Below are 20,487 nucleotides of genomic sequence, written 5' to 3' on the forward strand. Positions count from 1 at the left end.
AGACACTTTCTTCCAGATCTAGGGCAGAATCCCCAAATTAAACACATTCATCACATTGCTATTTCTGCTGGGAAATGTATAAATAATTCACTCTGAGTGGGATAAATAAATACTATAAATAGCTTCATATTCATCCAGACCTGATTTTGTGACCAAGAAATCTAGATCAGGTACTGGCACCAAGTGAGTTATGAAAAACTCTGGTTTGCAAAATTGTGGGGAAAGTTTGTGGATCTGTGTTAGGTTTAGGGAAGTAGGGATGATTATAGTCCATATTTTCTTCTGCTTTGGAAACAATACTCACTGAATTTCCCACCAAGAACATTAATTATCGTTTTTCCTAAAATAGGCCCTCAGTGTTGTCTAGATCATCTTTAGTGGAAGTTTTAAAAGAGCAACAATCCAGTGATTCTGTTGTTTTTCTATAGTTTTTTCCTCTGTTCATGAATCACGTTGACTATGTTCATACTGACTTAGTAAAATAAACATACCAAAATTATATAAGTAGAATTAAAACAATGTATATATTAAATAAACAAAACAATATTTCACAAAATTAAATATTTGCATCAATATTCATTGGTATTTTCACAAAGTTACAGTTTCATCGTTCATATTACACATTATTGTTTAATGTGAACTTATCTGGGCCCACCTCTTCTCAATAGTTCTTTGCCAGGTAATGGAAAGACCATCAAAGAGTTTATGAGAGATCGTTTCCCATTTTAGCCTGATTCACTTAAATCTTCAAGCTCTCTGTAAACACAACAAAGTGTCAGATAAGCAGAGCAGTAATATATATTCTCAGGTTTATATTTCTGGCTTATAAGGTACCAGAAGAACCTAAGCGGAGTAAACCTCAAATTTCCACACTAGAAGATCCTCCTGTCTTAAGCATTTTCTTCCCACAAAGAACATGAAGTTAAGTAATAGATAAGCCTCATCAAGTAAATTGTAATATTTTCAACCTAGATACTAGAATTCTTTTAGAATTGTTAATAGGAATATTATCTCTTCCCACTATGAAGGGGAAAAAATACTATAGAGAATTATACCCTTCCCAAGCCCCTGACCAACACAGGGAAGAAGAAAACCAGTGCTCCAAGAAAGTGCTGGTCTTAGTCATATTTAATCCAAAAGGTTACAAAACCTTAGGCTCAAAAAGTAACAGCCTGTGTTACTGGTATGGGGTGGTTGTGCCAGAACCCTAGCCGACTTCTTAGAAGCTGGAGAAGAAATAGACCACTTCTTTAAGAGTAGATTTCTTGGTTACAAAGCCCATTTCTTATGCTGGGTCTGTTGTTTCTATGGAGGAAACATTCATCTTTGAGATTAATTAGACACAAGGGCTTAGACATGAGATAGGCACAGTTTTGTGATGGGACAATTATCTTGGACACTGGGTAATTTCTTTATAGCACTCTCTTAGGTCCTAGTTAAACTTAGGTCCTTGCATTGTGAACTTTCTTAAATTCTGAAAATTCCAGGAAAGTGTTTCTCTTCCAGTTAAGGTCTTGCACTAGGTATCATGAAAATAAGAAGTAATAACCTGCAGGGTCTTGACAATTTGTGACAAATCATACTGGACCATATATGATAATGTGTCTATTTTAGTCTTGTGTGTGGTTTTTGTATTATTTTGTCTTTATGCCTTTATTTTCCTGGCTGGGTAAAAGCCTTAAGGTAAATATGACAAGATTATGAACTCTGCTCAAGAAAATCTCCCCCAAAAGGAGTTATCAACACATTTTAATATCATTATATATTTGAAAGTATTTTCTTCACATTTCGGTTTTTCTTGGAAAAAGATTCATGTGTTAATTTTGTGTCTTTAATGTATGCATGCATCTTACAGGAAATAACATTAAAAAAACAAAACTCCTCCAGGAATGTACAGTCTGGGGGATCAAAGGATTCACAACTAAGCCGGGCTATTACTTAATGGCTGAAAGGGCTAGAAATATGAGAATGTGTTCCCAAGGTCTGAAAGGAAGGAAGAGCATAGTAGGCAGTAGAGTGTCAGGGCTCAGACTCAAAGGTAGGAAATCCTATGGTATTTCTAGAGCATCTGGACAGCTGCAGATGACCCAATAACTAGAGATGAAGAAGCAATGAATAAATAAAACAAAAACACCTTGTCATCTCCAAACCAAAGTCTAGTAGTGCTGTTAGGGGCATGTGATTTCATTGCAGCTATCTTTCAGGCATGGAAGTAAGGTAAAAGCTGAATAAAGAGCTTTGGGTTAGGGCAGGTAGTTTCAATAGTCTTTGTAAACAAGAACGAAAGATAGTTAACCAAATTGCTATATAAGAAGCACATACAATTTGTAATTTTACATGATAAAATAACATTGTCATGTATGGGCATGAACTCTGAATGGGTTGCTAGGGTTTGTATTCTGCCTCAAATACCATTTGCGATGTGAATAAAGATAAGTATTTAATGTTTTGTGTGTTCTCTGCTGACCTATGAAGTAAAACGGACAGAAGAGTTGCTAGAAGACTACAAAAGTTAGTATTCCTGTCATATGTAGATCACTCATACATATTTAGCATGGCAGAAAATGAGATGGAGAGGGAGGTGAAGGGTTCGATAAATTAGCCAAGAGAAAAGCTAACTATCCCTGTGAAAGGTCAGACAGCTGTATTCAAAGACATCAATCCATTCTTCCTCCCAGCTACACTTGCATATGACTTTTCTAGAAAGATCACATGTTGCCTCCACATGAGCAGTGCAATGAGCCATTATAAACCAAGTAACCCAGACAGCTCCAGATGCTTGCCATGGCTTGTTCCAGTTCATAGAATCAGCTCCAGCTCTTGAGTTGGCATTGTGTCAGCATTTCAGTGATTTTTGTCACCATTCCCTGTGTGTGTTACTATTCTCAGAAGTATTAAAGATTTTTCAGAGAGGGAGAACCATTCTAGCTTTTAATGGGTGTCCTTTATTCTTTCTCTTGAATGCTTGAATTTCCAGGTAGGAGGAAGCATGAAGACCCTGGAATCTTACCCAGAGAGACCCTGGTATAGGAAGAGCCAGGTGCCACTTCCCCAAGTAATGCTATGGAGATTAGGAATACTCTTTTTCTGGGTGTGTTTACTATATTAAAGCCAGAATTTTATTCATTTAAACAGATGACTAGGTTTTATTTACTTGGGATAAGCCACTGTTTTACAATCTTTGTTGTATTAAATTTACTTAAAAGGAAATGGAAATAGGATATTAAGATTTTAAAAAAAACACAATTCCATTGTCCTTGGCTTCCATATTCTTTAACTACTTCACTTCTGGAGTGTGAGACTGGTTTATGAGTAAGACATTTGGAATCTGAAGTCAGGTTTTGATTCCAACAGCAACTAATTATTAATCTAGACCTGTATAAGCCCCAAACTTCTCAATTCATAGGTGAAATTACATTGACCTTCTAGCGTTTTGTGAAAATGAATTAGTTAATTAGAGAATAATGAAAGTGAGACCCATAGAATATAATGGGTATCTGGCAAAAGTTAAACCTCCAGCCATGCCTGTCTCTTTTGTGAGAGATGAAGCTTTAATGAGGATATCACTTAATTTAACACTAATACTGTCACTTCTTTCTTAATCATTTTCTCTTAATGCAAAAGCTGACAGAGAACTCATGTTTCCCTCTGGATCTACTTCCTGACTTCTAAAATAGAGTATGTCTAACTTCTGATGTCCTTCAAAGTCTGGGAGTCATTGACTTCTTCCTAACCTTCCATCAGTGCAGGGAAATAAACACAGTTCATTCCAGCCATCTCATTCTCTCCTCTAGTGAAAGAGAATACACTGAAATATTTGCGGTGACTGAGGGCAATCTGTTCTATAATTCCTTCTCCATGAAGGATGTTTGTCTGTTTTGTCAACTGCAAAACACGATGCTGTCACATGCCTTGTTATTGTTATCTCAGTCAGCCCTCTGTGGCATAAGCTCTACATCGTCTACAGATTCTACTAAGCATGGATAGAAAACACTTACAAAAACAACTATAAAAATGTTAAACATGCATGTGTTTTTGTCATTCTCTGAGCAATACAGTATAAAATCCAGTTTTGTCATGTATATCAGGAAGAGTTTTAGTAGCCATTCTTTAAAATTCTGGGGACCAGAAATGTTTTTAATTTCATATATATGTGCATATCTATATCATCGATATCTATCTATATCTATATCTATATCTATATCTATATATCTATATGTGTGTGTATCTATGTATGGGTGTATATATGTGTACATATGTACGTATGTATGTACGTATGTTCGGTGCCTCTGCATTTTGACTGAAACTCATCAAACATCTGTGGTGTGAAGTTTTCCCTTGTGACATAATATCCCTTTCAGAAAGATTCCGATTTTAAAATATTTCAGAATTGAAAGGTTTTGATGATTTAAAGTGTATTGGTTATATGCCATTACTATACCATTTTCTAAAAGGACTTGATTTTAGTATCTGAGGGATGGTCCTGGAACCAATTCTCCATAAAGCAATTACTACTCACCATTATTGTTATTGATCTTACTATTCTGTTTTTACCCTTCCACAATGGGAGAGAAAAAGTAGGTACTTCTTACAAGAATCAGCATATAGGTCCATCACAGAAAGTCTCTCTCTCTCTCTCTCTCTCTCTCTCTCTCTCTCTCTCTCTCACACACACACACACACACACACACACACACACCTAATTATTGTTCATCATCCATCCTATCTCTACCAGCCCTTGCTACTCACTCACTCACTTGTTGTCTTTTCTGATGTGCATAGCAGTATTAATACCTCATGACAGGGGTCAGAAATTCAAACTGCTGTTTCTACCATCATTGAAGAGACTCCTTGAGAGATATTGCCTGACAAGAACTCCTTAGGAACTGATGCACTGCCTAACTGGACAGGAAAATGATCTGTCTCCCTGGTGATCACCTGGCTTGGATGAGCAGCCAACTTAGAAGAATCCAAGTATTGTCTAGATTTTAACCAATGAGAGGAAAGAGGAGCCTTTTAAGTTCCTCTTTTGCTCCAAGTCTTCCCTACTCCCAGTGATTCTCCTAAGATGCAATCCCTTCATATCTCTCCAGAAATGTCCTTTAATAACTAACAAAGCAAGAACATCTGTTAGCATGTATCATCATCTGGGTGATACATTCCTTCTGAGTTTCCTATGTTTATATTCCTTGCTCTATGTCATAGACCTTGGGAAGCAGACTCTAAGGAAAAAATATCTATTGGCATGCATAATTGGGGATTATTCCTGCAATGAATACCTGTAGAAGAAAAGAGAAAAACATATTGAAAGCAAAAAACTAAAGCTGAGGTGAATGAGAACATGACAAAGTAAACATAGTAACAAGAGCACAAAGTCATGAGCTCAGTACCATCCACTTCTAAATGTCTTGCTCAATTTGCTATTGATTTTGCCAAATGCCCAAGCTGCCATATATATAGAACAACCATAAGTTATTCCACTTGGTGTCCAATTGTCTATATTAGTCCTCTAAGTCTGGGTGAGTCACATACTCATTTTCACAGAACTAAATATGTTCTGATGTGTCTGTCTTTCCTGATATGTCTTATATTTCATACGCTAGATGGTTAGCTGGAAGGTGTTTGATTAACTAGCATGAGGTGTCATTCAGTAGTGCATGAGAGAAATTTTACTGTAAAAAAGATGTGCTAGAAATGGCATAGGATCATTGACAAATATAATCCAGAAAGGGCTAGCCTCAAAGAGCAATGCACTGACACCTCTGCTGGAGAATCCACTCAGAGAAATACCATGTTGAAAGGGTCAGATGACCTACTTCTCATTTACCTATATGATGACAGAAGTCAGGAAAAATAACAGAGCCTTGATTCAGAATTCAATATATAGTTTCCTGCAGTGAGTTTCTGAGAAAGCAGGTTGACACAGTGACCACCAAGAAGGATGTTTAAGTGTGATCCTTAGTAGATGTGGGAGTAGGAACAATGAGTCAAGTTGTGTAAGGAGGGATGATGCACCACATTTGAGAATGCCGCTGACCCTTCAGACTTGCCTAGACTAGAACAAGGAAACCAAACCATTGTACTGCTGTTCTGTTGAGTCGCTGTTTGTGGGTAGCTCAAGGAAGACTATGTTACTAACTCAGGCCTTCACCTAAGGCCATATCTGAAAAGCGCCTGCAACCCAGGATTCCCTCCAAGTGTCAATTGTCACCTAGAAGAGTCGCCCTATCACTTCTGAAGCAAGAGCTGGAAGACACGTCACCTGATCCACTAAACATTCCTTCTTTTCCCACCTTGTCACTTTCATTTTCTGAGATTGCACAGCCACAAAAATATTAGCAGATATTTTTCCTCTGGTTTTCTTTCTAGGGGACATAGGTTAAGAAATCAAAAAGAAATGTATGTTTCTTTTCTGGGTATGTGTGAGGCATTAAGTTTTATGGCTCTAAGTAGACTTGCTCCAAAAGGGAACTTTCTATTACAAATAGTAAAAGTTTATTAATGACAATGACAGTGCATTCACACACACACACACACACATACACACACACAAATGTATGCATGCGCACACGACTTAACACATGGATAATGCACAAGGATACTTGATTTATGGTAAAACTCACTTGTGAATATTATGTGGATTCCTAGGTCTCTCAGATTTAGTTCCTAGTTTAACACAAGTGGTATAGTTACATCTGATTTTTCAGGTGCATAAACATATCAAGAATGTTTTTGTAAATGTATGTTAGAGCACTTTACAAATTCTAGTCTTTCCTCACCTTGTTCCTCTAGCAGATACATTGAATGGTCTAAGAAGGATGCTTTGCTCCAAGGACCATTTGTCAGGGCTTTCGGATTCATGATCCTTTAAAATGTGATGATGCTACACTTATAAGCTACCAATTCAAATCATTCTTCCTTGCTTCCTGCCAGGTTTTTCAGTATTTGCCCCTGAGAGTGAGGTTCTTCTCCCAGAAAGGCAGTTTAATCTTTCAGAAAAAGCAACAGATTGCAGTGTTGCCCTGGCAACATTACCACTTGAATCTCTGAGTAAGGTCTCATGGGTTAAGCTCATGGACCAACAGGTAAACAAGAGACCAGCAGTGAGCAGAGAAAGGAAGGAAAGTTATTGAGAGGATGGTTAATGAGAGCAGAACAAGCAATGCGAAGCTGGGAAGGCTTTACCTATTTCTTGAATACATTAAGATCTGTCTCTGGTTAAATATAAGTTATGTGTTCACCAAGGAGCACAAAAGTCATACACTGTGTATCACAGTTAGTTTAAACCAATCCTGCCTTGACTTGTCATTGCTTGTCCTTTCCTCATTCTTTCTGAGATAGCCATTGACTTTGTTCAGTGGGATTTGCAAAGGTTTCATTTGTGAACTGTATGCGAGATGGTGATGCTCACTGTTGTTAGACTAAAATTTTAGTCCATTAACTCAAATCTTACAATTAAAAAGACCTTTATTCTGACTGAGGACAAGAAATTAGAACATGACCCACTCTTGCTTAATTAGCCCCTTATTTTTCTGCCATGATTTAATTCTGCCAGTCTTTTGAAACACATCATATTAAAAATGAAATAACACAGAGTCCTCAAGAAATCTCAGGGGAAGGACAGGGTATAATCTTTTATAAAAGGCAAAAAGTAGTGGGAAAATAATTAGAGGAAGCATCTCTGACATACTAAAATTAAAACAAACCACATGCTGTAGCAGAGAATTTTTTCCTAGAACCCTGGATAAAGACTACAAAGATAGGTCTGGTCTATACCTAGAGGGCCAGGAATGATCTCTCAGGGACTCATCCTCCCTGACCCCAATGCAATGGATGGCAGTCTGGTCTTCAGGGGCTGCCACTGAGTTTGCAACTGAGCCAGCAGCAATTACAGGAATGTTGGGCACTGACCTACTTTCCAGTTTTGTGAACCAGTAAATCTAATGTATGCTCTCTTTTCAATAACACAGATTTCATTGATTTTTTTTCCAAACAGATCAATGCCAGCCACCCTGGACAAAGGCAACACTGAACAGTAGTCCCTAAGCAAATCTGCTAAACTGAACTCAGTTGCATAGACAAAAAAAAATGAGGTTCTACAATATATCCCTTATGGGATCTATGCATTCACTTGGAAATGAAATATCTATAAATCACCATAGTGACAGAGTGACATTTATACTTTATCAACTGAAAATAAATGGTAAGATGACATGAAGCCAAACCTGGGGGCTGGATAGGTGGATGAAAGTTTAAGGATGTAGAAAACAACCAAATGTTAATTCTGAATGAAACGGAGAACCATAAAATGCTGCAAGTACCCAGGCCAACACCTTTAATCTCAGCATGCGGGAGGCAAAGGCAGGTGAATCTCTGTGAGTTCCAGACCAGCCTGGTCTACAAGAGGTAGTTCTATGACAGCCTCCAAAGCCACAAAGAAACCCTGTCTCAAAAAAAAATGCCGCATGTAGAAAGAACTCTAGAGATGGCAGAGTTATACCACTGTGAAACTGGGTAGAATAGATTCATTTACTGTTCTAGTACATGTCATTGACATCCAAATGACCCTAACATGTGTTAAAGTGAATTGTAATCCAAGAATGTAGAAACTATAAAATTAAATTTTGTGTTAGTTTCCCTAAAATACATCTTATAAATATTTCACAAACTTGTGGATGAGTCCAGTCCACAATTGTAACATTCACTGTTAGTCTAGAAGCAGTTTTGTCCATGGTCAGGGAGAAAAGGGTACCAGTTTATCACTAAGGATGATGCATATTTAATAGAAAGCATTTTAGTCTAGATTAAACTGGTTACATTCATTTTTTAAAAAATCAAGAGCTTGTTCACTGTGAGGGGCAGTTCATGTTTATTGCATCCACAGTCTTAGATAAATTTTATGAAACTGCCCAGTTTAATAAATGATTTTATAGTTATATAGCAGCTGTGTCAAAGTAAGATAGAGTCTGGGATAGTGAAGAAATGTCATACATGGCTTACTGGCACAAACTACTATTCGTCCTTCCTTTGTTTATTCACTCATTGATGTAGCCAGTAGTCATACTTTGAAAAAAAATGAATGACCTGGTTCAATGATCTTTTGCTGCCGTGTATGCTGAAGACCAAGGAGTTACTCATTAGAATCTGTGGAGAATATTTTCAAAATACTGATACTGGTGACCAAGAGCCCCCTGTTTCTCCTTGTAGGCATATTAGAAGCTTGAGAGATTTATAAGTCTTACAACATTTTAAACATTTATCAGGTAAAACTGAAGTCCCCTCTGTGGTTTTCTTAAAGAAGCCACTATTTGAGGGAGATTTTTTTTTCTGAGTCTCATGGAGGTATAGCTTAGAGAACAGCAGCTAGCTAATAAAATGTAGAACTGGTAGTCATTACCAGTGTATTCTGATTCTGATTTCACATCTTAGAATATAATAAATTTATTCTCGTATTTAAGAATCAGGTATTCGAGTCATTGTGTCTCCACCTCAATGCCTAGCTGAACTATTTACATTTATCTGTTACTTTGGAGAAAAAAAAGCATATTACAAGTTTCTTCAAATATAAAGAATTTTATATGAAAGGTAGCTTTCTGTAAAATAGCATATAATTTGGTTGAGTGTGTAATTCAGTGGTAGAAGACTTATTATGCAACCCAAATGAAGGGAGACACCGTAACCATGCCTCCTAAGGTCTGGCTACAAGTGTGCCTGACCACACCTGTCAGGGCGTGGTCAAGCTGAGGTCAGGATGATGCAGGATAGGTTCTTAAGGGACTACAAAGCACATAGGAGCCCCTTCTCTCTGGCCTCCCTGCCTTGCTGCTCCTGGCATACTCTGGCTTGTGTTTGGCTGGTGTTTATCTGAATAAAGATATCTTGACCTTACAGACTACATATCATCCTCATTCTCATTATACCTGAGTTCTGTCCCCAGTACTGAAAAATATTTTAACCAGCATAGAGATTGGTCAGGTTTTCTTGCAATCTGATAATCTATGCTGTGTTGCTGAATTAGTTCAATGATATAATAACATTGCCAAGCATAAGTGTTCTAATTACATTATTCATTTTGTTTTATTTTATTTTCTATACTTCCCCTTTTGAGGAATGAGGATATATATATATATATATATATATATATATATATATATTCTTCTCTATATCTTTCCACTGATTTATTATCTGCACTTCTTTACTCTTGGTGTCTTCACCTTGTTTTTAACAACTGCTTAAATTGTGTCTGAAGAAACAAATTATATTTTAAAGCATTTAAGTAAGAGAATACCTAATGTTTATCTACATACTTCCCATTGCTAGGTTTTTTAAAATTACTTTATGTAGATGCAAATTTCCAGATGTTGTCATTTTTCTTCTACCCCAGCAATTTTCTCTAACACTTCCTATAGTACAGTCAGGAAGTGCTATAGCCGACCCACACAGGCCTGCAAGAGCTCCTTGTATGTATTCCTTCCATTTTCTGTCTTCAGGGTGGATTGTTAATTGATGACATGAAAGCAGTCATCATTGCAATATTTCCTTTTTAGAAATCAGAAAATCCTGTGAACCCGGACTTGCTTCCTAGTAAGGATTGTTTTGTTTTGATGTTTTAATATTTAACATCCCAAAATGCAAATGCGTGCCAGTTTGGAAATAAACTCTAAGGGTTTATATACTACAAAATGCTTTTACATCATTTAAATTTTTGAAAGAGCAGTGCATCTTCTACAAAAAAATTGAAGAAAATAATATCATAGTATATTATATTTAACTTACTAAAAACTTAGAATTCAAAGAAACTCCAAAAAGCTTTCAAGAAAAGAAAGCTAACACAGTAAGAATGATAACAAATATTTCATGAGGATCATTTCAAGCCTGAAGAAAATGGAGCATTGAACTAGATGATTTCCCTTTTCTATTCAATATACAGCCATTGAATAGATCAATCAATGAGTTAACAAAAATGAATCTTTAAATTACTGAAAGAAATAACATACAAATCTAGGATTCTATACCCAGCAAAAGTGATCTTTCGAAATTTAAAGTATATATACAACATAAAACTAAGCTTGTCTCTAAAGAGGAATTCAAAAATGTCTTGAACAGTCTGGAAATTTGGGGGCAAATCATTCAAAATTCTATTTGCAAGAGGGATGAGGAAATTTATTTTCCAAAAACAGCATTTAAGAAAAGGTGAGCCGAGCATTGGTGGCACACCAATGCTTTAATCCCAGCACTCAGGAGGCAGAGGCAGGTGGATCTCTGTGAGTTCGAGGCCAGCCTGGTCTACATAGTGAGTCCCAGGGTAGGCTCCAAAACTACACAGAGAAACCCTGTCTCAGAAAAAAAAAAAGGTGAAAGCCATTTGATCCAGTAGTAAAGCCAATGATAATGGGGCTGTCTTAGTTTGGATTTCTGTTGCTGTGACCACAGCTAGTCTTATAAAGGAAAAACGTTTACTTGAGGCTGACTTACAGTTTCAGAAGTTTAGTCCATTATCATCATAGTAAAAACCATGGCAGCCTGCAGGCAGGCATAGTGCTGGAGAAGGAGATGAGAGCTCTACATTCAGATCTCTGGATCAGTACACAACTGGAAGTGAACTGGCTTGAGCTTCTGAGACCTTAAAACCCACCCCCACGGCAACACACTTCCTCCAACAAGGTTATACCTCCTAACAATGCCACTCCCTATGTGCCAAGCATTGAAACACATGAGTCTATGGGGGCCATACCTATTCAAACCACCACAGGAGCAAAGACAATGTTTTAGATACTGTTCTATTGACATGACAAAATACCATGACCAAGGTAACTTATAAAAGAAAACATTTAATTGAGGGTCATGGTTCCAGAGGGTTAGAGTCCATGGCCATCCTGTTACAGGATTGCAGAAGTAATGGCATCAGGCAAGCATGTTTCTAGAGCAGTCACTGAAGGCTTACATCTAATCCACAAGCAGAAGGCAGAAAGAGAAAAAGCAAAAACTAACTGAGAATAGTGTGAGCTATTGAAACTTCAAAGTCCACCCCCAATGAAATGCCTCAACTAAGCAGACCACACCTCCTAATACTTTCCAAACAGTTCCACCAACTGGGGGACCAAGCATCCAAATATATGAGCCTATGGGGGCCATTCTCATTCCAACCACCATAGACAATAAAAATATCAAAGTCACTTAGAGTCTGTAATGGTCCCATCCCCTGTGGAACTTTGCATACTCACTTGCAATCCCGGAAGACAAATTCCTGTTCTATAGAGCTCCAACGAGCTTTGTAAATCCCACAAGTTCATGCTCTGCAAGCACCTGGACCTCATTTCCATTGCCAACACATAGATATCCTAGTATGGTGATACATGCCTGCTCTTTCAGTGCTGAGAAGGCAGAGACAGGAAGATCCCTGATACTCAGTAGCTAGTCAGCCTATCCTAATTGGTGAGCTTTAGCCTCCACATCCATGTGCTCAATTGTTCATACCTGCATACACCCATGCACCTTCAGACACATAAACACACACATAAAGAAATGCTGTCTTACCCCCTTTCCTTTATGGCAAAGACATTTGACTAGTGAGAATTTTATTGTTCTCTTGTATACTCAGGGTACCTTGTCAAATACCCATCTCATAATACAAAGATGCTTGAAAGAGTATTTAATAATTCAGTCACTAAGCAGCTAATAGCAACCATTTCTACAATATACTCTTCACACAAGAAAGAGAATAATTCATAATAAAAATCAATCTGGAGTCCTCAGTATATGGACAAAAAAGAATTTTACCAAACAAGCTATTGTGTTGAATGTTTTGATTTATCATTAGTGATATAATTTAAATTCTTCCTCTGTTTCTAGAATTAGGAGACATCTTTAATGTGAGGTTTTTCTTGCCAGTTTTAAACTGTGTGATCATGAGTTCATATTGTAGTTTTTAGAATAACTGAATTTAATTTAAGGCTTTGGCAGTGTTTATCTTTGGGAATGTCCTTCTGGAATCCTTACTCCTCTAGTGTCTTTTATACTCAGTCACCCTTCTTCCTATCACTCAAGATACCTACTATTTATTACATTAAACCCCTGTCAATCAAGGAACAGATGCATTCATTGCCTACAGTTTGTAATTGAAAGTGCATAGCCACTAACACTGTGATGGATATTGGCATGTCAACTCTATCTCAACTTGATAAAATGATGTTAAAGTCTGCTTATGGCTTTCTCCTGTCTGTAATTTTATCTATCAAACTGGTTTTTTTCTAGATCATTATAAATCCTGGAGGGCAAAAATTACACATTCTTTAAACCATTATGTCTTTTTAGGAGAGAGAAGGAGAAGATAATGTGTGTAAAATTCCAGGACTAGTTCTCTGTAAGCAAATTGATAGCTATCGAATATAATGTTAATTTTGACCTCCTGAAGTCACTGCAGCATGGCCAAATATTATCACATGTTTTCTTTATGTAGCAAGACTTACCCACAAATGTCTGCTGAGTTTGGATATTAGGTCTACCAAAATTCCTCAAGCAAAACACTGAAGTACTCATTTTATATCGGTAAAACACACACACACACACACACACACACACACACACACACACACACACACACCTCAAAACTCCTACCTAAATATATCCTATAGCTTCACTATACCTATAGCTTCACTGTAGCCACACCTGCTATAAAACACCTACATGTGCCTCTTTCCTTGTCTGTAGTCAGATGACAACAGAGCCCAGATACAGTCATGAGGCAAAGGTACCTAGCCTTCTGCATCGTCCTCTTTCTCCTAACTCTCTAGTCTGTTGTATTTGTTACATCTAAATATTTAAATTCAGCAACCACTTATGCATATCTTCTATTTGCAGCCACCATGATAATGGTCACCTTTCATGAATAACTTCTAATATGGAAGGGAGATAAAAATGCCACGAAAGTATAGTTCAAGAGCTAACGAAATGGAAAGAGATAGGAAAGACATTAGAGGCAATTGGAGTGGGTAAATTAATAGATAAATGATTGAGGATTTTTGGTCAATTAACATACATTTATCACGTATTTAGGATGGTTTGTAGATGTCTTAATCACTTTTCTTGTGGTTGTGACAGAATACTTGACAGCTTTAGGGAGGAGAAGTTTGCTTTGGTTCATGGTATAATAAGAACGCATGGTATTGGTGGAATGACTTGCTAGTGGAGGTGGGTGGTAAGGAAGGCTGATCATATCACAGAATCAGAAGAAGCAGAAAGCATGGTCTGGAGCTAGGCAGGGCTCTAGCCCATCATCCCTGCCCCTTTCTCCACTTCCCTTCCTTCATTGATCCATTTCTTCTACCAAATGCAAACCTCTTAGAGACTCCATGATTTCCCAAAAGAGTGCCTCTAGCAGTTCCCCAAGTGTTTAAACATAGGAGACTACTAGGAACTCTTCCCAATCCAATCCCAGCATCGAGGGATACAGAATAAAATAAAATAAAGCACTAAATGTCCTGATGAAATTAAAATTGAAATGGAAATAGCAGAAAATAAATTAGCAGTGAAATAAATAAATAATGCTTTATATTCCTTGTTTGCAACTAACTGTAATGTGTTTTCAGTGCTACTAGCCTATTCTCTGTATAAGGCTCATTCTCACTTCTCAGATGTTAAATCTTTATATACTGAAGTAACCTCCACTTTTTAAGTGTCCTTTTCATTCATCAAAGTTCAGTTCAGAAATTAGCTATTTGGCAGGGTAATCTTATGAAAAGTTAATACTTGCATGGCCATAGGACTTCAAACACTGCATTTCAATGTCTATATGTTTACCAATGAAGTACAAGCATCTGTTCATATGTCTTTTCTCTTGGTAGACAGGGAATTTCTCAAGAGAAGGGGCAAGGGCAGATATGGCCTTTCTGTGTTCTCCACCTATGCAGCTTCCTACATGAGGAGCTGAGTTATAACCAGGTCAACTACAGGATACCACAAGTTGCCCTCTTAGATGGCATGCACTACACTAAACTGAGCACATTTGGAACAATACCCAAGTATATATTTTACAGTGATATCCATTTTATCAATGAGAAAACTGAGACCCAAAGATGTCAGATGGTTTGTTCTCAGTCAGAAAACTAGTAAGGGATAAATACATAATGAATCAATAAGTTCCTTTCTACTTGTTTATAGAAAGAATTTAGTGTGTATGTGTTCATTCTCACAATTAGTTCTTCTGAAGGTGTAAGCATTTGCTTACATCAATGCTTCTGGAGATCAAACCCAGGGCCTCATGAATGGGAGGCAAATACCTGAGCTACAGTCCAGATGCCTCAAAATATTTTTTATTTAAATTTGAGAATCAAGGATCATTATTACACCACAAAAGTCAGTCACATGGTAATTTTCATGGACCTGAGCAGCGCATCTATCTTTAAATCTTATAAAGAAAAATGATTGACATGAAAGAGCTCAGATGCTTACAAATGCCAAGAAGTGGAAATTTCTCACCTAATTTTCTCATGTAAACCTTTGGTTGTCTTTTTTCTTCCTTTCTATTTTTTTTTCCAATTCAGTGACAGCTGTTAGAAGGAAATGAGACAAGGGATTTAGGGGCCATCATGAGACTTAAAAATAGAAAATTACATTTTTTTATAGTCATGCAGTATCGTGTTTCCTCCCCCCAGTACAGGATACTTGCTACCTTTGTAATGACAGCACTGTCACTTATCAGAATGGGACAATGATCGTAGAAATGGCAGCACCCGTTCATGGCTAACACAGAGTAGTTGGATTAAAGGTAATCATATTATCCAACATACTCGATTTGCCTACCTTCCCAAAACCTAGGATTACTAAATCATTGTGTGTTCTTGTACTTAATTGACTTTGAGTGGCAACAGAGACAAAGTCTGAATATTAATTCACATTAGTCTGGAGTAAGATACTAAATTTCCTCATAAACACCTGAAACTTGCTTGTAATGATGTAAAAACATACACTATTGCCATGCTTCTTTTTAACAAAGTCTTGCCGGAATTTGTTTCTTTGCAATAAAATTATCTTCCCTTACATAGAGATAGAGGGTAGAGAAAATTTTTTACCATTCTCTCTAGGGTCATTATAATCAGCTGGCTGCCTTCACATTCACAATACCCACAGCAATCATTCTGGAAAGTTTCTTGTGGTCATACTAAATAAATGAACCATTCAAAATGCAATCAGTGATGATGAGCTTGGGTATTGTGGACAGCCATGCTGTGAATATTGATATGTTTTTTACAGAATCATGTTGCTGGCCTAGAAAAATGCTACTTATTAGCAATATTAACATGATTATAGTTTTAAATCTGTGTAATTTTCCCTGTCAGCTGAAAACATGTGAGAAAATTCTCAAGGACAAAGCCGTCTCTCAGAAGAGGACTGGTCTCACTAAGCAGAAAGAAATCTATTGCTTCTTCAACCTTCAAATTAGTAATAAAGGGCCTAGGAAAAGGAAAAATTAATCACAAGTGTGGTTAGTGAGGCCACTCCCTTAAATAAGTGAAATCCTCTGGCTTCAGACCAAGTTGGGAACTGTCAGTAAAAGACCAAGATTGTGAAGGGTTTTTTGTTGTTGTTGTTGTTTGCTTGTTTTAAACCTTCAATATACACTTATTATTGATTTCTTTATTAGATGTATTCATTTATTTTACATCCTGACAGCAATTTCACCTCTATCTTGTCCTCCTGTTCCCTCCCCCCAACCCCTCCTCTGTACCATCCCTGCAATCCACTCCCCATCTGTTTCTGTTCAGAAAAGGGCAGGCTTCCCATGGGTGTCAACAAAGCGTGGAATACCAAGTTGTGTTAGGACTAAGCTCCATCCCTTGTATTGAAGCTGAGCAAGGCAACCCAGCACAAGGAATAGGTTACCAAAAGTCAGTCAAAGCATTAGGGACAGGCCCTGTTCCCACTGCTAGGAGTCCCACAAGTAGTCAAGCTACACAATTTGTCACATATATGTAGAGGGCCTAAGTTAGTCCCATTCAGGCTCCCTCCCTAGTTAGTCCAGACTCTGTGAGCTCCCATGAGCCCAGGTTAGTCATTTCTATGGGTTCCCTTGAGATGACCTTGACCCCCTTAGCTCTTACAAACCTTCCTCCCTCTTTTCAACGGGATTCCAAGCTTGGTCCAGTGCTTGGCTGTGAGTCTCTGCATCTGTTTCCATGAGTTACTGGATAAATGCTCTCTGATGATAATTCAGGTAGTCACCAATTTGATTACAGGAAATGGTTCAGTTCAGGCTACTTACCAACTATTGCTAGAAGCCTTAGCTGGGGTCATCCCTGTAGATTCATGGGATTTTCCCTAGCACCAGGTTTCTACCTGACCCCAAAATGTCCCCATATCAAGACATCTATTTCAGTACTCCAACCCTCCATCCATCCCAACCTGATCCCTCATGTTCTTGCTCCTACTGGCCCCAGTCTGCCCAGGAGTTCTCTTCCATTTTCCCTTCCCAGAGAAATCCATGCATCTCTCCTTGGTCCCTCCTTGTTACCTAGCTTCTCTGGTGCTATGGATTGTAGCATGGCTATCTTTTACTTTACAGCTAATACCAACATGGTATGTACTCACCCATGTAGGAAGAGTTTTATAGCTATCTGCAAATGTTTGTAAAATCAATATGGTAGTCACATTTATCATCTTCTTCCTGCCTGTTTTTTGCTCTGAGTGATAAAACCCTGAGAACTGGGTGAGAAGATTAAAGGGAAATGAATGGCTATAGAGGCGTCCCCAAAGAGACAACAAGTAGTTGTAGTGGTGGCTACTGTTATGGCAAGCAAAAAATATAAAACATGTCTCTAAGACAAGACACCAAGAAAGGAAGGCTAGACACTCTTGAGATGGCACTGGTATTAGGCCACAGAAAGAATTTCTTCAGCACACTCACCAAGAGGTATGTAAATGTAATAAAAGTTTAAAATACCAATATTTTTCTTTAAAAACTAAGCTAAATTTGTAGGGTTGGTTTCAGGTGGAGGCTAGCATTTTAAGAATGATAAAAGAATTTTGAGCATCACAAATTGGATAGAAAAGGTGGTGGAAATAAGGAATTGTTTTATATAGAAAAATAAATTGCATCCCAAGTGCAGTTTCCTCTCCCTCCACGCCTCCCAGTCTGTCCAGCCCTTCCTCCCCTCTCTCCCAGATCAACTGCTCCTCTGTTTCCCTCTAAAACAAAAACAAGCAAACAAACAGGAATATCTATCGAACATGGCCTAACAAGATATAATAAGACTAGACACACACGCTCTTATTAAGGCTGGATGAGGCAATCCAGTAGGAGGAAAAGTGTCACTAGTGGATTCAAAAGAGTCAGATGTATGTCCTCCCATTGTTGGGAGGCTTACAAGAGCATCAAGCTACAAAACCATAAATTAGATGCAGAGGACATAGCTCAGGCCCATCAGACAGCGTTCATACTCTTAGCTTCAGTTTCTGTGAGCCCCAATGAGCCCAGCTTAGTTGATTCTGTGGGTCGTGTTCTCCTGGTACCCTTGAACCCTCTGGCCCCTCCTACAGGGATTTCCCTGGTTCCACCTAGTGTTTGGTTGTGAGTCTGTGCATCTGCTCCCGTCAGTGACTGGATGATGCCCCTCGGATGACAATTGGGCTAAGCATCAATCTATGAGTATAGCCGAATATCATTAGGAACCATTTTATTGACTTTTGTTGCTTTTCCCTGTTATGTTTGGTTCCATCCTGGGTCTCTGGGCTATCCAGCCTCTGGTTCCTCACCATCAGGGCAGTGTTAGGCTGGACTTCCTCCCTTCGTATGGGCCTCAAGTAGGACCAGTTATTTGCTGGCCACTCCCAAAAGTTTTGTGCTACATGGTCCCAGAAAGTCTTACAGATAGGTTGTAGGTCAAAGATTTTTGTGGCTGGGTTCATGTCCCAGTCCCACTGCTAGGGGCCTTGCCTGGTTATAAAAGATGGACACCTCAATCTCTGTATCCACCATTACTAGGGTCACTCTTGTAGATTCCATGGAGTTTCCACTGCACTGTTGCTGCATTATCCCCAAAGACCCCCCAATTCCAATTTCACCTATTGGTCTGCGTCTGGCCTGGGACCATGGCCCCTGGGTGGGGCATCACTCTACAGGAAGAGTAAGCTCTTGCCCATTTTACCATGGAGGACTGGGGAAAACCTTTGGATCAGAGGAGGAAGAAACAAACTATTGGAGAGACTTGGCCATGACCTGCAAGCAGAGGGCAGAGAATACACAGGAAGAACTCTGAGAGTTTAAGGAAGGAAGCCGGGATTACGAAGCTGAACTCGGAAATAACCACCTTCGAATGGAGCTGGAGACTTTGGAGGGGAAGTTTGAAACGCAGCGTTCAGCTGACAACCAGCAGATATTGGCCTTGGAGATAATGGCTCAGATGAAAGCCATTAAAGACTAACTGCAGAAATGCATCCGGGAATTGAAACAAGCCAGTGATGACCTGGGGAGAGCCAAACGACCACAGTCATGTCCCTGGGAGACTTTAAGCAATGGTGAGAGATCTGGATAAGAAGGAGAATCTTCTAGAATCAGATCAGAGGCTGACGGGCTAAGTCAGAGATCCGCAGCAGGAATTAGCTGTTCATCAGAAGTAAGACAAGCTCCGAACAGCTATTCGAGGCTCAGGGGAAGCTGGAAGGACAAACACCACTGTGCAGGTCACAGACTCTGGGCCATCCTCTCCCATAGCTCACCCATAACCCAGCTCAGATTTAAACACACTGGGTACATTCAGATGATGTCTGGACAGTTCCATCAGTGGGACCCCACTCACAACTGCACCCTGGATATCAGGCTTTGTTTCAGACCTGCTTTGTTGGGGACATTCTTTGGAAAGTTGGGGAGCCCAACTAACATCATGAAGGAACTTTGTGTACGATCATTCCCCAAGGCAGAGATGATGCTAACAGATGGCCAAGCAGCACCAGTGTGGGAGATAAAGGGAAAGAAAATTGATACTCCATGAGACATGTTCCAGCTCTTGACATTCACTCTCAGAAGCTGGGGCCCAGTGCTAGCCACAGGGAAACTGCTGTTTCATCCACTAAATATGACTTGCTCTGTCTGAAGGTCAGGGAAAGCTGGGAGTTTGGGAAGCAAGTCTCACAGCTCTCATCACCAGTGCTGCCATCCACCCAGGGTGTGGTCAAGCTTTTGCTTTAGGACCAACAGGAACTGCCACCTCACCTATCTTCTGCCCTTTCTATTCAGTTTTTGGTTGCTGTATTTTCAAGTTGGTTTGAAAAACAAGAGCCAGCATTCACTTGGAAATGTGCAGCCCAAGATGACCAAGACTGTAGGTGTGGACTCTGCATCATCTTTCTACTGTGGCCCGGTCCCTAGAAGTGTGTGTCAGAGAAATGAGCTGGTCTCCCAGAGGCTGCTCTAAGGTATGCATGATAGGACCACCATTTCACTGGCTCCTGGCATTGTGGATATGCATAATCTTCTTCATGAGGACTCAAGCC

At 38.9% G+C, this 20,487-nt stretch overlaps 1 pseudogene; it reads left to right on the top strand.

Moving 5' to 3' along the window:
- The first annotated feature begins 18,944 nt into the window (after nucleotides 1-18,944).
- LOC113832617 lies at nucleotides 18,945-20,182 on the top strand (annotated as a pseudogene).
- Nucleotides 20,183-20,487: the final 305 nt, after the last annotated feature.

This window comes from Cricetulus griseus, assembly GCF_003668045.3.
Source record: "Cricetulus griseus strain 17A/GY chromosome 1 unlocalized genomic scaffold, alternate assembly CriGri-PICRH-1.0 chr1_0, whole genome shotgun sequence".
In the NCBI taxonomy this organism is placed as follows: Eukaryota; Metazoa; Chordata; class Mammalia; order Rodentia; family Cricetidae; genus Cricetulus; species Cricetulus griseus.